A 13,923-nucleotide genomic window follows, 5' to 3' on the forward strand; every position below is an offset into this window, starting at 1 on the left:
GGAAGAAGCCAGTGGACGGGATAGGAAAGTAGTGGTGGGATGCAGTCCAGGAGCGGTTTGCTTGGGAGAAGAGGGAAGGGGGATGGGCTCATTTGGTGATAACTTTTGAGATCATGTTCATAGTGTAATATGGAGAGAATGTAAAACCACAATTGGAGTCTCACAGCGTTGAGTCCAGGAACCTAGATGAAGTCATTGATTAGTATGGATTGGGACTGGTACGTTTAATAATGAAGAAAACTAGAAACAGTCTATGTGGAAAATATATTAGGGCCGGCGCTGTGGCTCAGTAGGATAATCCTCCGTCTTGCGGCGCCGGCACACCGGGTTCTAGTCCCGGTTGGGGCACCGGATTCTGTCCCGGTTGCCCCTCTTCCAGGCCAGCTCTCTGCTGTGGCCCGGGAGTGCAGTGGAGGATGGCCCAAGTGCTTGGGCCCTGCACCCCATGGGAGACCAGGATAAGTACCTGGCTCCTGGCTTCGGATCAGCATGGTGCGCCGGCCGCAGCGCGCCGGCCACGGCGGCCATTGGAGGGTGAACCAACGGCAAAGGAAGACCTTTCTCTCTGTCTCTCTGTCCACTCTGCCTGTCAAAAAAAAAAAAAAATATATATATATATTAGGAAGTCCATCACAGTTTGAAAATATCTATACATCCATCTAGCCCTCAATTCTGACCCAGTCTGGTTGATTGTGACTACCTCCAGTGAAAAGCCAAACAACTTGCGACCCCTGGGAGAGAAACAAGAAATACCCTCAGGGGTAACCTGTTCAGGTAATACTGACATAAAGGTGGTCATGGCAATAGAGTTACACATGGGACTGACAACCCAGGAAAGTAAGGATTCACTTTTGCAGGAAAGAGTTAGGAGCAGGTGTATGGCAGGGGTCCCTGTCTCAAGAGGAAGAAGAGTGGGGAAGAGGTGAGATTCTACAGAACAGTTTGGTCATGTTAGTAATTATTTCCCTTTCGGAGCCACTGAGCGTTGTCCAAAGGCTGTGGGAGGAGAAGCCAAATTCCAAGCTGAGTCTGTATTTTCCCTTCTCACTAACTAGCCAATGCTGCCGCCTTATGCAAAGCCGCCACCACGGAGCCGAGCTGCTTTACAGTGGCAGCACGACGCCAATCGGCCTGCAGCAGGCAGTGCTCAGTCTCGATCCGCGACGAGGGAAGTCCCCAGCGGCTCCCGAGACCTTTCCACTCTAGCGCGGGAAAAGCACCTCGTCAACAAGAAACTGCCCGTACAATGCCAGCCGCCGAGGCCCTAGTTAAACGCGGGAGACACTCCCGCCCGCTTCGCAGCTCGCCTCGTGGGCGGGGGGCGGGGGCAGCAGCAGGGCGGGGCCGGAGGACAGCGTCCGCGGCGCGACCTGGGGCGGGGGCCGGCGACGGATGGGGGTGTTGCTTGGTGAAGGCATCAGGGGGCGGGCTCTTTCCCAGGTGTCCGACAGGCTCCAAAAATGGCGGGCGACCGCTCGGAGCCGCTAACGCGCAGGCGCGCCGTGGCCGTCCTTCCGCCCGCCTTGGGCAGCCCTCGAATCGACCACAGCGCCCTCATCCAGGGGCATCCGCTGCTCGCCATTGGCTGAGCCAGGCGAGCGCTCCGTGCGGGGGCGGAGCCGCCACGCAGCGGCCACGTTTCCCGCCCCGCTGGCGCGCGTGCGCGCAATCCCCACAGGAAAGCGTTCGAGCGCGCCCCCGCCGCGGCCCCCAGCTCGCGCCTCAGCTCCCTCCCTTTTCCGGGCAGGCCCGTCCCGTCAGCGAGGCAGTGAGCACCGCGGCCAGCAGAGGGCGGTCCGGACCCAAGTCTGCAGCGGCGCCATTGGCGTGTGGAAAATGCCACCAGATGGCGGGTTAGGATTGCAGCTCCGTTGAAGGCGCGGCCCCCGCTCCCGAACCCCCGGCGACCACCCCGTAACAACCCCCCCACATCGGGAATAACACACCGGAGACTTTTGGGGGGAAACTAGGTCGACGGCCGGCGGCGCCCGGATGGGCAGCTGAGGTGAGTGCGGGCGGCGGCGACGGCGGCGGGGGGCGGGAAAGAGGGGGAATGCGGCGGCAGCGGCGCGGGGGCTGGAAGCGCCGATCCAAGATGGAGGCCGGCGAGAGCCAGAGAGCGCGAGCGGGGCGCGGGCGGGCCGGGCGCGGGCCCCGCGCGGGGGAGGGAGGCCGCGCGGGGCCTGTTGCGGGGCCCGGCGGCCGCGGGCCGTCCGAGAACGCGGGGAGGCGGCCGTGGGTGCGGCGGGCACCCCGGTCCGCTCCCCACCCCTCCCGCGGGCCCCGAAAACCGTGCCCCCGCCCGCCGGGGCACTACGGCGACAGGCGCGGAAGCCTTTGTGGCGCGCTCGGGCCCGCCGCCAAGCCCGCCCTCCGCTCCCCCCCGCCCGGGCTCTCGGGACTCGCCCGCGCCCGGCGGGGCCGGGCCGAGGCGGGCTGGCACGAACGCCTTCCGCCGCCCGGCGCCCTGCGTTTCTGCGGTGTTGTAGCGGCGGCGGCGTCACATGACAGCGAGCGAGCCTCCGCGGAGGGGCCTGGGGGGTCGCTCGGTGTTGGTGGCTGGCCCGGGCCTCTTGGTGGTGGGGTGGGGCAGGGGGGCCACCGGCCGGAGCAGACGGGCGTCGGAGCCGGGCTTTCCCGCTATCTGCCTTCCCCGCCCCCGACGGGGGCCTCCCGGAGAAACGTGTCCAGGCCCGAGCTCTGCCCCGCTAGTTTGCCAGTCCCCGGGGAGACGAGGCCAATAAAAGTTGTTTTCCCTCCTTTACTCGGGGTGGGGGCGGGGTGAAGAGCGGGGAAACTGGAGTGCCTGGAGTTGGACCCGAGCCTCGTTCGGAAGGCCTTCGTTGGGTGTTTCTTGTGTGCTCTATTGGACTAAGAAATTCTCGGATTTTAGGATTATCGTCTCACCCCATCTATCCACAATTGGAGTGTTACCGATTCTCCTCACCAGGCAGGGAGTCCTGCCCCGGGCATAGAAGTCATGGGATGGTTTTGGAAGCGTGTAGATTCAAAACAATGTGGTTTTAAGGTAGCGAATTATTTGCTGTTAAGTTGGCGTTAAAATGATGTAGTTTATTTTTCGTAGTTGTGACTAGAGAAGACTAAATTTTGTGTCTTACACAAAATAGTGTTTGAAAAAGTGTCTGAATTGGCATAAGTTGTATGATTTGTAACTTACATGGATTTGAATATGGCTTTTTTAGTTTTAGTCTTCCTTGTGTGTGTTTCAAGAAAATAGGAAATTCTGAAGGTGAAGCACTTAGGGACATATGCAGAACAGTGAAAAGGAAAACAACTTGTTTATTGTATTATACTTTGTTCTGTGTTCTCATATTTATAGTGTCTGAAGAATTCAGATTAAAATTTTTGATCAAGGAAGGAAATACTGAAAACTACAAATATTTTCTTTTTATTTTAGAGAATACTTACAACAGAAATTCCCTGTTATCTAAATAAAGTTCTAGAAAACTAACAGGTGTTTTGCTGTATTTTTTTGGTTTTGCTTTTTTGCTTTCAATTTCCAAAATGTACTCTAGGTAAACTAAATTTATTCAAGTGATCCGCCATTTATTTATTTACATATTGAGAGAGAGGTTGAGCAAGAGATCTTCCATCTACTGGTTCACTCTCTTGATGTACTCACAACAGTTGGGGCTATATCAGGACCAAGTCAGGAGCTGAGAACTCAGTCTCAGGTGTCCCACGGGGGGGGGGGTCGGGAACCCACAAACATGAGCATCATCTGCGTGTTGCCTTGGAGGGTGTGTGCTAGGAGGAAACTGCATTCCAGAGCAGAGCCATACTCCACCAGGCACTCCCTCTAATGTGGGATGCTGGTTTCCCAACCGTCCAGACACACCTGCTTCAACCAGTAGTTAATTTTTACAAATTACTTCAGAGCGGAAAACTATTCATTTTACTTTAAGAAACAAATTTAAGAGGAAGGCTGAGTCAGGCTGGGACCTGGGAACTCAATCCAGGTTTCTCAGGTGGATGGTAGAAACCCAACTGAGCCATCACATGCTGCCTCCTCGCATGCACGATAGCAATTAGCAGGAAGTTGGAGCCCAGAGCTGGGTATTGAATCCAGGTATTTGGATTAAGGTTTTGTTTTATTTATTTGGAAGGCAGAGAGAGATATTATCTTCATGTGCTGGTTTGCTCTTCAGATGGCCACAGGAGTCAGGGCTGAGCCAGGCAGAAACCAGGAACCCAGGAACTCCATCCTGATCTCCCCTGTAGGTAGCAGGGGCCCAATTATTTGGGCAGTCTGCTGCTGCATTTCCAGGTGCACTAGCAGGAAAGTGGATCACCAGTGCTCTGATATGGGGTGCTGGTATCATATGCAGCTTAGTCTGCTGTGCCACAATACCAGTCCTCAGACATGACATCTTAACTAACGTGTTAAGGACTAGGCCAAATACCCCCACTTTGGTAATGGTGCTGGTGCTGTGGCACAGCAGGTTAATGCCCTGGCCTGAAGTGCCAGCATCCCATATGGGCGCTGGTTTGAGACCCAGCTGCTCCACTTCCTATCCAGCACTCTGCTATGGCCTGGGAAAGCAGTAGGTGGTCCAAATCCTTGGGCCCCTGCACCTGCGTGGGAGACCGGGAAGAGGCTCCTGGCTTCCTATGGGCGCAGCTCCGGCTACTGGGAAGTGAACCATCAGATAGAAGACCTCTCTCCCTCTTTGCCTCTCCTCTCTGTGTAACTCTTTCAAATAAATAAATAAATAAATAAATCTTAAAAAAAAAAAAAAGAACTTTAAATAGGTGTGAAATACGGAAAATTGTTAGGTTTTACTAGGATTGACTCTTGAAGGGAGTAATACAGTTAATGTTGAATAATTCTTTCAAACTTTAAGGAAACTGTGGTGTGGGGGTAGTTTGGGAGTCCTGGACTGAAATTAATTGAATATACAAATTTCTGATCTTTGTAATATTATTCTTTGAGCTTTACTTTCCTCATCTCTTAAAGATTTGTTTATTTGAAAGGCAGAGAGAGAGAAAGAGAGAGGTTTTCCATCTACTATTTCATTCCCTAAATGGTTACAACAGCCAGATCTGGGTCAAGGGGAAGCCAGGAACCAGGAATTCCATCCTGGTCTACTACATGGGTGGCTGGGGCCCAAGAACTTAGGCTATCTTCAGTTGCCTTTCCAAGTGCAGTAGCATACCTTCCTCATCTCTAAAATGGGGAATATATCGTAGAGTGATTGCTTAACAATATGTGTGAAAAAAATCTTTTTAATTGTTAAAAACTTACACAACTTTATGCAGTTTTACAGTATTTTCTCTTGATTTGGGTTGGTGTATTTTCATAGCCTCAGTTCTGTGAGAAGATATGCATTCTGGGGAAATTTACACCATGCCTTTTACTCCTTTAATTTGCTGCCTTGTACTTTATCCTTGTTGAGGGGTATATGAGTTTTGATGCATAACATTGTTATAAACTTAGCAGCATAGCTAAGTTTATTTAGCTATTATAGCTCATTTATTTCAGTTTTTATTGGTCAGAAATTTTGGTATGTTGTGGTTGGATTTTATATTCAGCATCTTATAGGTTGAATCAGAGTGTCAGCTATAGCTGCAGTTCTCATCTGTTGGGTCAGGATCCTTTTCCAAGTATGCTACTTTTGGCAGAGTTAGTTTCCTTGCAGCTTTTTAACTGAAATCCCTATCCTGGTAGCTCTCAGCTAGGGACTGCTCTCAGTTGCTTGCCTTGTTCACAACATGGCTGTTTGCTTTTAGGCAAACAGGGAGAAACCAGTTTCTTTGACTTCCACTGTCTGTGACTCCCCTTTAAGACGCCTTTTAAAAGCTCACTTGATTAGATCAGACCCACGCAGTAACCTTTTTGGTTAACTCAGTAGAGTTAGGGACCTTAATTACATATGCAAAACTTTCTTTTGCTACGAAACATAATCACACCAATGATATCTCAGTATATCTACAGGTCTTTCCAAACTCAAAAGGAAATTATACAAGGATGTGGAATATTGGAAGGTCTTAAGAATTTTTCCTGTTATGGGGAAAGAAATATCTTCACATTTGCCTATTTAGAATCTGGGCATTTAAGAAGAGGTCATAGGCAGAGCAACAGACTCACTTGATCAGTTTATTCTTGTCTTTTTCCTTATACTTTTTCCTTTCTGATACTTCCTGGTGCTTAGTTTAAGTAATTCTGAAAACATTTTACTACATTGAGCAGGAATTTAAGATAAAAACTTAAAAATTTTAGGTAAGAAGGAAGGCAGTGGGAGAAAGGAGATTCTATACTTTATCACCATTCCAGGAGCAGTCATTTGGTGCAGTGGTTAAGACACTGCTGGGAATGCCCACATCCTTTATCAGAGTGCCTGGGCTGGAGTTCTAGCTCCACTTCTTATTTCAGCTTAATGCTAATGCAGACCGTGGGAGGTAATAGGTGATGGCTCAAGTGATTGAGTCCCTGCCATCTACATGGGAGTCCTGAATTGAGTTCCTAGCTCCTGCCTTGGACCTTACCCAGCCCCAGCTATCATGGGCATTTGGGGAGTTAGCAATGGATTGATATCTCTCTCCCTTTTAAGTCAATCAGTTTTACCATTCCGTGTTGCCTGTTGTTTTACCTTTTTAAAGATGAGATTGAATCTCAGAAAAGCTAAGGAATTTAAATACTTTAGATTGCACTTTTTGTGCATTTATTGCATCAGACAGTTGCTATGGGTGTAAGTGGTCCAACAGCTTGTGAGGAGGGAATTCTTATGAAGAGAACACTTACTGAAAGCGTTAGAGTAGGGATGTGATTGGTGGAACAAAGAAGGTAACAGAAAGTTGGTTATCATATGTGGTTTAACAGTCCAAGAAGCAATATATTTTCAAGAGGCAGTTAGCATAGTTAACTGTATAAAAATATGAACCTTTAGAATTCATTCTCCTTATTTTCCCTATGGAGTACCACAGTAGTAAGGTGATTCTTACTACTGTAATTGTTTAGGGCAAAAAGAGTAGGAAGCAGAAACCTGAAAAAGATGTTCTCGCCTAAGTCACAGAATTAGGGGATTCTTGAGGTGGGAATTGGAGTTGTGTCTATGGAGAAGAAGGAGTCATTTTTATGTCCTTTTTAGGTACTGAAGAGGACAAGATCCCAGCTTCCTGCTTTTTAGTGCTGAGAGAAACCTTGTCTATTATTTATTTATTTGAAAGAATTTGTGATTCTTTTAAAGTGAACTTCAAGTTTATCATATTTAGGTTGGTTTTATGGGACTCTTTCTCCATCTAACACACCCCTATTGCTTCCTGCAGGTTTTTCTCCTTCTAAATTGCTCTTAACAATCAGTACTTAAAGGACACTTCAAGTCCTACCTTTTCATATACTAGTTAGTTGCCCAAATGTGTCTATGAAGTTTTGCTGTACTTAATAGCAGTGGCTTTTAACTTCATAGAAACTAACAGTTACAAAAATGTTTTACATTGTGGCCTAGTACAGACATTCACACAATAGAAATAAAAGTTTCACAGAATAATGATACTTTCTTATCTTTGTCTTTAAAATTTTTAAATTTATTTGAAAAGCAGAGCTAGCTTGAGAGCGTGCTCCTCCCCATCCACTGGTTCACTCTCCAAATGCCAGCAACAACTGAGGCTAGAGCAGGCCCAAGATGGGAACTAGACACTCCTATGTGAATAGGAAGGACTTAGCTACTTGAGCCCTGGTCTGCATTAGCAGGAAGCTGGAATCAGGAGCAGAGCTGGCACTCTGTGGGATGTAGGTGTTTAAATGGCATCTTTTACCACTGTGCCAAATACCTTCATTGATAGGAAAGTGCAAAGTTGAGCTATAAGAAGGAACAGTTTAACCAACTTCAGATTGGTGAACATTAAGTCTTGATGATATTGCATGTTGATGTGAAGAAATTACACTCCCACATTTGATAGGAGTGTAAACTGATAACTCATTTTGTGAAAGAAGTTTCACTATTCAATTTAAGATCACTTGCTTTAAACTTAGCAGTTACATGCCTGTCTTTGTATTCCTGATATGTGAAATTCTTGTACTGTATACTAGGATATATGAATTAAATGCTTATGATAGCCTTATTTGTAGTAGCCAAGATATAAACTACATATGTGTCAGTGGTAGAATAGATAAATAAATGGTAGTTTTCAAAAGTTAAAACAATATTGCTTCCTAGGATAGCCCAACTTGATCACGACATGTTATTTTTTTTCATATTTACTAATTACTTGGTAGCATATTTCTTCATGAGAGATATTGTCTTATAGCTTGTTGAAGTGACTTTACCAGGTTTTGGTATAAGCTTTGTGGGCCTCATAAATGGGAAGTATTCCCTTCATTTAGTGTAAGAACTTATGTAATATTAGTATTTTTCCTTGAGTGTTAGGATTTACCACTGACAATATCTGAACCTGAAATTTTCCTTTGTAGGAACGTTTTTGACAACAAATCCAAATTTAGTTTTTGTAGTAAGCATAGGGCTATTCAGGATTTCTGGTTCATCTTGTGTCTGTTTTGGTAGATAGCTTTTTTTTTTTTTAAGTGTTAATTTATGTTAAAAGTCAGAATTGCAGAGCAGAGATCTTCATCTGCTGATTTGCTCCCTAGATGGCTGCAGTGGCTAGCCCTGGACCAGACCAGAGCCAGAAGCTTCATCTGGGTCTTCCACATTGGTGGAAGGGGCCCAAACACTTGGACCATCTTCCATTGCTTTTCCCTGTTTATTGACAGGGAGCTGGGTTGGAAGTAGAGCAACTGAGACATGAACCAGTGCCCATGTGGGATGCTGGCATTGCATGTGGCACTGGTAGATTGTGTTTTTAAAGAGGAGTTGTGTGTAGGATTTCCTTGTTATCCTTCTGATGTCTGTAGGACCTGTAGTGATATCCCTTCTTTGATTTCTGGTATTGCTACTGTGTTCTTTCTTTTTATCTTGACCAGTCTAACTAGTTGATTGTCAATTTTGTTGTCATTTCAAATAACTTCAATAATTTTCTCTGCCTTTTTGTCTCTGTCTTTTTAAAGATTTGTTTAAAAGGCAGACTTGTAGAGAGAGGGGGGAGACACAGAGAACAGAGAGAGAGCTCTTTCCATCTACTGGTTCCCTTCTCAAATGGCTAGCTGCTGGAGCTGGACCAGATTGAAGCCAGGAGCTAGGAACTCCATCTGTCTCCCTCATAGGTAGCAGGGGCTCAAGCATTTGGGCCATTTTCGGTTGCTTTCCTATGTGAATGATCAGGGAACTGGATGGGAAGTGGGGCAGCCTGGACTCCAGCCAGTGTTCATTTGGGGTGCTGGCATCTCAAATGACAGCTTAACTTGCTGTGTCCACAATGCTGACCCTGTCTGATTTTTTTTTTCTATATAATTTTTTCCCAACTTATTTTATTTTCTAGCTTCTTAAAGCAAAAACATAGATCCTAGATTTTAGACATTCCTTGTTTTCTAATAAAAGCATATAAAGCTATCTATTTTACTCAGAGCAGTACTGTATCCCATAGATTTTAATGTATTTTTAATCATTCAGTATGAAATATGAAGGTACTTCAAAAAGTTTAGGGGGAAAATAGAATTAAAAGATGTTTATTTGGCAGAAGAAAATTTTGAAATTCATGCATAAATTTTTCATAATAGGCATTTTACATGAATTTATTTAAAAGATTTATATGAAAGTTTGAGTTACACAGAGAGGAGGGAGAGAGAGAGAGAGAGATATCTTACATCCATTGGTTCATTCCCCAGATGGCTGCAACATCTGGGGCTAGGCCACGCCAAAGCCAGGAGCTTCTGCCGTGTCTCCTCTGTGGGTAGCAGGGATCCAAGCACTTGGGTCATATGCTGCTTTTCACAAACCATTAGCAGGAAGCTGGATCAGAAGTGGAGCAGCTGGGACACAAACTGCACTGATAAAGGATGTTGGCATCACAGGCCCACTCCGCCACAACACCAGTACCTCCTGAATATTTTGGCCTCCTTTTAAGGCATGGATTTTAAATTCTTTCACACCAAAATAAATATCTTTTCCTTCCTCTTTCCATGAACTTTTAAGCAGACTTATTTATTTGAGAGGCAGAGAGGGAAAGATGGATCTTCCCATCTTCTGGTTCATTTCCCAAATGGCTGTAACCAGGAGCTTCTTTGGTGTCTCCCACGTGGGTGGCAGGACCCAAGCAAGTGGGCCAACTTCCTCTGCTTTCCCAGGTGCATTAGCAGGGAGCTGGATAGGAAGTGGAGCAGCCAGGACATAAACTGGTGCCCATATGGGATGTTGGTGTCACAAGCAGCAGCCTAACCTATTAACAACTGGCCTGCTTTATGAAGTTTGGGAGTACCCTCACACTTTTTAATTTGTTATGTGATTTCTTTTACTCATCTGTAACTTAAAAGCACACTTAATGGGCTGGCACTATGGTGTAGTAGGCTGAGCCTCTGCCTGTGTTGCCAGCATCCCATATGGGTGCCAGTTTGAGTCCTGGCTGCTCCATTTCTGATCCAGTTCTCTGCTAGTGTTCCTGGGAAAGCAGTGGAAGATGGCTCAAGTCCTTGGGCCCCTGTACCCACGTGAGAGACTGGGAAGAAGCTCCTGGCTCCTGTCTTTTGATCAGAGCTGATCGGCTATTGTGGCCATTTGGGGAGTGAACCAGCAGATGGAAGATCTTTGTCTGTGTTTCTCCCTCTCTCTCTGTAACTTTCAAATAAATAATAAATACATCTTTGGAAAAAAGTACATTTAATTTTCACTATTTGGGATTATTTTACAAATCTTATTGCTTCTGATTTCTAACAGCTTAATTTTGAGGTCAGAGAATATTGTGATTTTAATCCTTTTAGGTATATTGAGCTAGGTTTTATGGATTAGTGTATGTTCTATTATGGTTAAAGTATTTCTTATAGTTGAAAGGAATGTGTATTCTACACATGTTGAGTCCACTGATTTGTAAATAACAGCTGGATTAAGGTGTTCTGTTAAGATTTTTTGAAGCATCCATGTCCTTACTTGCTTTTTTGGTGGAGAGGATCTTGTTCTATCAATTGTTGGTGCAAGGAGTGTTAAAATATTGAGGCTGGCGCCGTGGCTCACTAGGCTAATCCTTCGCCTTGCGGCGCCGGCACACCGGGTTCTAGTCCCGGTCGGGTCACCGGATTCTGTCCTGGTTGCCCCTCTTCCAGGCCAGCTCTCTGCTGTGGTCCGGGAGTGCAGTGGAGGATGGCCCAAGTGCTTGGGCCCTGCACCCCATGGGAGACCAGGATAAGTACCTGGCTCCTGCCATCGGATCAGCGCAGTGTGCCGGCTGGAGTGCGCCGGCCACGGTGGCCATTGGAGGGTGAACCAACGGCAAAGGAAGATCTTTCTCTCTGTCTCTCTCTCTCACTGTCCACTCTGCCTGTCAAAAAATAAAAATAAGAAAATAAAAAAAAATATTGAGCTATGACTGTGGAATTGTCTATTTCTCCCTTTATTCTGTCAGTTTTTGCCTTGTATATTTTAGGTTATTATAAATGTACAATTTGTATTGTTACTTTGAATTCACTTTTTTTAAACATTTTTTTAAAAAGATTTTTTAAATTTATTTGAAAGGTAGAGCTACAGACAGTGAGAGAAAAAGACAGAGAAAGGTCCTCCTTCAGTTGGTTCACTCCCCAGTTGGCCGCAACGGCTGCAGCTGTGCTGATCATGAGCCAGGAGCTTCTGCTGGTTCTCTCACACAGGCGCAAAGGCCGAAGGACTCTTGGGCCATGGATCGGAAGTGGAGCAGCCAGGACTTGAACTGGCACCCATATGGGATGCCAGCACTGCAAGTGGCAGCTTTACCTGCTACACCACAGTGCCGGCCCTGAGGTTGTTTATTTTATGAATATGCTTGAGAAGCTTGGAACAAAAGTAGTCAGAGCCTTTGTTTTCAGAATATACAAAGTCCAGAGACTCAAGGAGCGATGTCTCCCAAAAATGCCAAGTGAATTTCCTTAATTTCCCCTATATGACTTGCTAATTTTTTTCCTTTTGCTTCCTACATGGCCCTGACCTAGCTTTTTGTGTTTTCTGTGCATTGTACTTTTCTATTGGTTTTCTGTTTTCACCAAATTTGATTACATGCTTGTTTTTTCCCCCCAAACCCATCTTTGCACTGGGTATAAGGAAAAAATTCATTGGGCATGTATGATATGCTAATGAACACTTTAAAAGCTTTTATTTATTTATTTGGGGAGGGGTTATAGATAGAGTGAGCTCCCATCAGCTGGTTCACTCAGATGCCCACAGTTGCTGGAATTGGGCCAGGTCAGAGCTTCAGGTCAGAACTTCAGTCCAGGTCTCCCAGCATAGTCTGCCCTCCAGACTCCTCTGTCTAGCAATGCTGCTGTTGGTGAACCATCCTGCACTTGGGTTCTGCTGGGGTAGGTTTGTTTTCAACACACTGATGTTTGTCTCAGCACACTGCTGTCGTAGGGCCTCCTCATCCGTGGTTGGAAGGAAAGTGGCTGGGGTTTAGAATTTGACAGACTTTTAAAGTAATGTTGGGAGTTTCTAGTACAAGATCTTGATAATTAGTCTTCCTCCTGTCAGCCATTGATGTCCTTTGACTTCTAACCCTGTCTGCACCTGGTGAGCTGTTTCTGTCTCTGGGTTGTCCCAGTGATAGAGGCTTCGTTCACCAGCTCAGCACTTGCAGCTACTACTCTGGCAACTCAGCCATCCCTGAGCTACAGGGTCCAGCTGTTTTGAGAAGTATGCCACTGGTCTTTAGATAGGTCTTGGTCTTTGAGTCAGAACTCCTCTGGCAATTCCTGACTTTTCACAGACCAAAAGAGTGAATAGTTTTTCTAAGTTTGGGAGTCCCAGAGCCAAGGATTGGTTCATTTCTGTCTTTAGAACCTCAAAGCATTCTGGATTCCAGTGCAGAGTTTCTTACTGTTTGCCCTTTAATGCCTCCTGTAGGGGAGTTGCCTTTAACCCATAATTTGGGATCCAGATATGTAGAAAACTGCTATTCTCAGGAATTCCTAAAGCTGATTCTTAGTTTGGGGAACTAGTAGGGAAATAATTGCCTTTTTTCCAGTCAACCGCTAGAGCATATGACCTTTGGAGTCAAATTAAAATATAGGTATTGGGTTCTTTGTAAGGAACTCTCGGCTTTTGGGAAGTAGGCTTTGTACTCTTTTAGCTAAGAAAGCTAAGTTTTTAATTATATTGTAATTGGAATTTTTAAAAAAAATTATTTGAAAGGCAGAGAGAGAGAGGGAGAGAGAGAGATTGATTCTCCATCTGCAGGTTGACTCCCCCAAATGGCTGCAACAGCTGGAACTAGGCTGGTTGTGAGCCAGGGGCCAAGAGGTTCTTCCAGGTCTCCCATGAGGGTGCAGGGGCTCAAGCACTTGGGCCGTCTTCTACTGCTTTCCCAGGCACGTTAGAAGGGAGCTGGATTGGAAGTGGAGCAGCTATGACTTGAGCTGATACCCATGTGAGATGCTGGTGTCTCAGGCAGCAACTTTACCCACTCTGCCACAATGTCATTCCCTGTAATTGGGGAATCTTGTCACGAAGAGGTGGCAATGAAGAAATCATCTACATATTTTAAGTGGGTACCCTTTTTTAGGGTGAGTACTCTTCAGTTCTCTTTCCAAAGAGGTGAGGGCTATCTCTGAAACTCTGAGTACAGTCTAGTTGAGTTTTGTGGTTTCCTGAATATCCAGGTTTCTCCATCAAAGAAAAAAAGGATTTGAGACTCTGAGTTGAAGGGGAATTTTGAAAAAAGGAGGGGAGGGCATCTATTTTGTTTTTTGGTGTTTTTTTTTGACAGGCAGAGTGGACAGTGAGAGAGACAGAGAGAAAGGTCTTCCTTTTCCGTTGGTTCACCCCCCAATGGCCGCTGTGGCCGGCACACCGCGCTAATCCGAAACCAGGAGCAGGTGCTTCTCCTGGTCTC

The 13,923-nt window shown here is 46.1% G+C and overlaps 1 protein-coding gene across 5 annotated transcripts in view; it reads left to right on the forward strand.

Moving 5' to 3' along the window:
• Positions 1–1,605: 1,605 nt before the first annotated feature.
• The window catches only part of STAG1 (STAG1 cohesin complex component), a 381,935-nt gene continuing 369,617 nt past the window's right edge, over positions 1,606–13,923 (forward strand). Inside the window, exon 1 of one of the 5 annotated variants that reach the window (XM_002716398.5) lies at positions 1,606–2,005. The gene's annotated coding sequence lies outside the window, so the exon portion shown is untranslated. The remainder of the gene's footprint in view (positions 2,006–13,923) is intronic. The other 4 variants (XM_070072783.1, XM_070072784.1, XM_089332230.1 and 1 more) reach the window with 4 other exon arrangements.

The sequence above is a fragment of the Oryctolagus cuniculus genome, chromosome 4 (assembly GCF_051225735.1).
Source record: "Oryctolagus cuniculus isolate XC-2025 breed Fujian yellow rabbit chromosome 4, ASM5122573v1, whole genome shotgun sequence".
In the NCBI taxonomy this organism is placed as follows: domain Eukaryota; kingdom Metazoa; phylum Chordata; class Mammalia; order Lagomorpha; family Leporidae; genus Oryctolagus; species Oryctolagus cuniculus.